This window comes from Diachasma alloeum, unplaced genomic scaffold, assembly GCF_001412515.2.
Source record: "Diachasma alloeum isolate Michigan unplaced genomic scaffold, Dall2.0 Dall_scaffold_01422, whole genome shotgun sequence".
NCBI classification, from domain to species: domain Eukaryota; kingdom Metazoa; phylum Arthropoda; class Insecta; order Hymenoptera; family Braconidae; genus Diachasma; species Diachasma alloeum.
Genome location: NW_021681520.1, coordinates 109,243 through 114,444, shown reverse-complemented (window position 1 = coordinate 114,444; position 5,202 = coordinate 109,243).

Below are 5,202 nucleotides of genomic sequence, written 5' to 3'. Positions count from 1 at the left end.
CAGTTAGCAGAAAAATTATTTAAAAAATCAATAGAATTTGATTTTCGATATCGGATAATTTAAAGCTAATTAAGAGCTAATTTTCTACGTTTTCATACCTAGAAGGTATAGAAGGCGCCACCGTATAGCACGTGGCCGGCGATATTATGTAATTGGGGCCAGGATTGGCCAATAATTCAAATCCGGGCCAATGTCAAGGCCCGAGAGAAATAGAGCGAGATAGCCTGAGACGGAGAGGGCGATTATTACTTCCGCCTTCTCCATCATCACGTCCATCTCTACTGTCAATCGCTTTGCATCGCCTTAAGTTTCTTTAATTTTCGTATCTATTGGGTGGGTCCAATTAAGAAGCTTTTCGTGCAAACTCGACAACGGAGGTGGGAACAAGGTTCTCCGTACCTTATCCGGAGATTTTTGAGGCGACTGAGACGGAGTCGAGGCGTAATATTGGGTCAGGACGAGTGATTAGAGTGAGTGTGCACATATAAAATATTGTCATTGGTGCGACGGGGTCATTAGCGAGTACGAGAGCATTTTGGGGCTCATTGAAGCTTCTGTCAGCTTCTCTGGCAGAAGGAATCTCATTGCGAACGGAGACTATCGACTCCCTCTTGATCAAACCGCGTGGCCGTCGAGTCGGTGCTTGCCGGAGCAAAATACAATAATTTATTGTGAGCATTACGAGCGTCTTAGCTGCAAATGATATTGGGACAAATGGATTGGCGTTAACTACGGTATATTCGGCGATATTATTAATTGGGTTTATTACTTTATTTTCGTTTCATTTGTATCGTTGTTTACCGGAGGCGAAACGGAGAGAGAGGACATATCTCGGCTAGTATCGCGGGTAAGAGGCCCTGTGGAAGCCCAGGTAGTGTCTACGGACCTGCTCACCATACATTTGTCCTTGGGGAATTAATAAATGAACAACTGAGCCTCTTCGGTGTTTCTCCGGATAGCAATTCAACAGATATCTTTGCTTGCTAATTCTTTTGGATTGTATCGAGTAATGTGCACCGGAGTTTCCGACATTTTGTATTATTATTATTGTTATATTTTTGATTATTCTTCTTTCTTTCATTTTTTTAATTGAATGATAGCCTTATTTCATTTCTATTATTATTATTTTGGTCGACGACCCGCCAGTCACAAAATCATTCGTTTTTCTGTTTATAAAGTTAGTTAAGTGCTAGATTATGCGGGATTGGGACACAATAAATATATACATAGTATTAACTCGTCAAGATTTATTCAATAAAGCACGTAACTTGTCTCGCGTCTAGGGCCCAACACGTCTCGTATAGGAATGTATAGCACACACGCCGCAACCGGCCTGGGACGAGATCTGCGCATGCGCACGATCTCGTTCCCCTCTTAGCTTACACAGATATGCCTTATACTATAGATAATGTTGTATTAGGACCAGGAGCTGGAGCCATATTCCAACACTCCCTCCCGACTGCTTCTGAGTCCTCCTCCATATAAGGCCATCATCAAGGTTACGTACTCTTTTTTACTAAACAGACAGTAAGACAATATTTAGATATTTAGATTCATTATTTTGTCAACTTGGCGCTTGTGCAGTTCAAACGCCAGAGGTTTGGTAAATACGTCCAGTTTACTTTGATCAGATTGAGTTTTACACATTGTTTAATGTGATGGGTTTTGACATCTACAATATGTCTCAATTTTTTTCCCCCACTTACTTCTGCACTACTCGTCGCTGCCTTATTATCGCACCACAATGTCATAGGCAACTGGGGTGGAAATATCAATTTCAGTGAATTGAAAATAGACAATATCTCTTGACTCGCTCATCGCAACATATTTTGCTTGACAAGTAGATAGGGCTACATAAGACTGTTTATGAGTTCTCCACATAATTGAATCACCAAACAGTTTAATTACAAAACCACACGTAGGCAGTGATCCTTTGCAATCAGCAAAGCTAGCATCGAAATATGCTTCAATTACATCAGTCTCATCAGCATATCTCAGACCTAGAGCAGTAGTACCTCTCAAATACCTTAGTACTCTCTTCACCATTTTCCAATCCTCATCTGTTGGACTCACCTGGTGTCTGCTTAATACATTGACCGCGTAGGAAATGTCTGGTCTAGTCGTCCCTGCTAGATACAGTAAGCTACCTACTACTTCTCTGTATGGACAATTCATTCTCTCATCTGTCATAACATAGACCTCACCCACAACGTCTGTTTCTCTCAGTTTGCGCTCATGACTAGATGTCTGTGTAGTTAACATAGGAGTTCTTTGAGGATGTGAATTTTCAAACCCGTATTTAATCAATAATTTCCGAACGTATCTTTCCTGACTCAATTTTAACAGTCTGTTTTCTCGATCACGTTTTATTGAGATGTTTAAAAATTCTTTTGGCGCACCTAGAACAGTCATTTTAAATTCAGAACTCAGTGCTGATTTAACCTCATCCAGTTTGTCATTAATCGCCATAATAATGTTATCTACATATGACAATAAGATTAAGAATTCATCCTCATGACTCCAAGTTAATAAGTAAGACGCTAGATCAGAATTTACAAGTCCTACAACAAAGGCTACTTCAGCGAATTTCGTGTTCCATCGCTTGGAACTAATTCGAAGTCCATAGAGAGACTTCTTCAGCTTACAAACTTTAGCTTCTCTTTCTAGATTAGAATGTGGAGTTTCCATGTAAGTTTCCTCGTCAATCTCACCATTCGAAAACGCCGTTTTAACGTTCAATTAATATGTATCTAACAAGGAACACTAGGGAGGTGTTCCCCTTCGATTTCGATGAAACTCAGATATATTGTAGAGGACTCGAAACTAAGCGACACGTATTTTTTTTTTATCGGCGGATACGCAGTTTTAAGGAGGGAAACCATGGTCAGAAGGTGACCACTTTTGGGGGTAATTTTTCAATTTCACCTATAAGAAGGGAATTTTCGTAAATCTTCATTATGGGAATAAATAGCTCGTGAGGAATTATGAAAATCACAATTGATAATTCCTCCGGGGGTTGAAATTTGGAGAGTAAACTACCCCTGTAAAGACTCAATTTTTCAAAAAAAAAAACTATGATTCAGAATTTTATGAAACCAACTGCGTTGGATGGAACATGGAAAAATGCGGAATGCCTATTTTTGGTTTTTCCCCAGAACTGGAGTTTTCTAGGGTGAAAAAAATAATTTCCTGGCAACATCATCCACCAAGGTGGTGGCGTTATTTATTCATTCCATTGAGGTAATGTATAGCTTATGAGAAATCATGAGAATATCCAATAATAGTTTCTCTCGGGGTTGAAATTGACGGGGTAATTACCCCCGCGAAATAATATTTTTTTATCAAACAACTATTGGCTTTCACGAAAATGATTGCATCGGAAGAAATATGAAATAATACAGTATCCCTTTTTATGAAACAATAAAATTGGATTCCAGATATCCCAAGCCTCAATTTTGATTTCAATAATCCGCACGTGAAAATGGTATTTTTCCAAAATTCGGCGATAAACGAATAACGATAAAAATAGATCCAAGAAAAGATTCTCTGGAACAAAATTTCCTTTTTCTTCAGGTACAGCAACAGGGTGGTTATATTTAAAGAAAAAGCAGTGACGAGTACGAAAAAAAATTTGCTAAATAATCGGAATTTTTCCCTATCGTTCAACGAATGATTGAACTTGTTTTTTTCATATGTCGGAGGAACCGGGGTAATGGTTCTAAGAGACTTCATTATTATAGTATATATGTGATGATAACAAACTGCTGAAAGCGATAATAAATCCAAACAAAATGCAAATAGCCGTGGGCGCGTCACCTATATCCAAAAATGCGTAATCCATCATGCAGTAATCATGTATTATTGATAACCCTGAATATTATTCACTTCCATTTGGCGCAGCGTCCAGTTTACGTAAACACATCACGGCAAAACTGTCTCTTATTAATCGTATATTCCGAATTCTTTCCATCATGAGATTCAATCCTATAAACGTTATTAAGATCCTCATGGCAACATTTGAAGTGCTGAATCTTGGCGAAACCCCTGTGACTAATGAAGAACGAGAATTGGCAACTCATTTCGAGAATATATTGCAACGAACTATGGAGGAATATAATGGGTCGGAAATTATTGAAGAATCAACTCTTGATTTCCAAGAGCCATATAAAGACATCGAAATGATACCAATTGAGGTTACAGAATTCGAACCACATCATAAAGCATCATCTGATAGTTATTCAGAGGATGACGAACTTGTGATTATGACTATAAAAAAAGAGCAGTCGAATACTGGAGGAGTGCAGAAACAAAGAAAAATCTGTCTATAAAAACTGTTTCCAATAAATTCAAAAGAGTGAAATCATTCCAGCAATTACGTCGTTGGGCACATCAAGTCAATAAAGGAGGAACTTATATGGAAAAGTTGAAACGAATATCAGAGTACACGTTGAAAAATATAAAAAATGCTCTCGATGCGGGGCTAATTGTTCATGATGCCGACCTACGAAGATGGGCTCTGCAAGCTCAACGAGATATTGGATATCAAGATATTCGTTTCAAGGCCTCGGCATGGTGGCTACGTTACTTCAAAAGAGCTCATCGCATCACATCTCGGAAGATTACTAAATTCGTCACACGTAAAACAATGAAAAATCAAAAAGATTTACAAAAAACAGCGGACGAATTCCTGCAACAGATCAAACCATATTTTGAGATTTATGGCTTGCAAAACATCTATAATTCTGATCAGAGTGGTTTCCAATTGGAAACCCATTCGGGGCGAACTTTGGCTGAAGAGGGGTCTAAAGAAGTCTCATGCATTGTACAATCTGTAACATCAACGACACACAGTTATACCATACAACACACCATATCAGCAGATGGAAAATTATTGTCACCATAAGTGCGACGTTTCGCTAATTATTTTAGCTTCATCAGGCTCTGAAAAGACATAATATAAACAAAATCATTAGCGAAACCTCGCACTTATGGCAATTTGATCAACGTTGTTATTATTTCTCCACCATCCCTTGATTCTCAATATCATTTATCAACATTATGGAGATGAACACTTTCATTGATTATTGTCACCTCTCTTCATTGTTTACAAGGAACCTTACGAAACGTTTGGTCCAAGGGTTCAGGAGAATCTATTCAGACCTTCTAATGTTTACATAACGGCTTCAAAGTCAGGGAAATTGA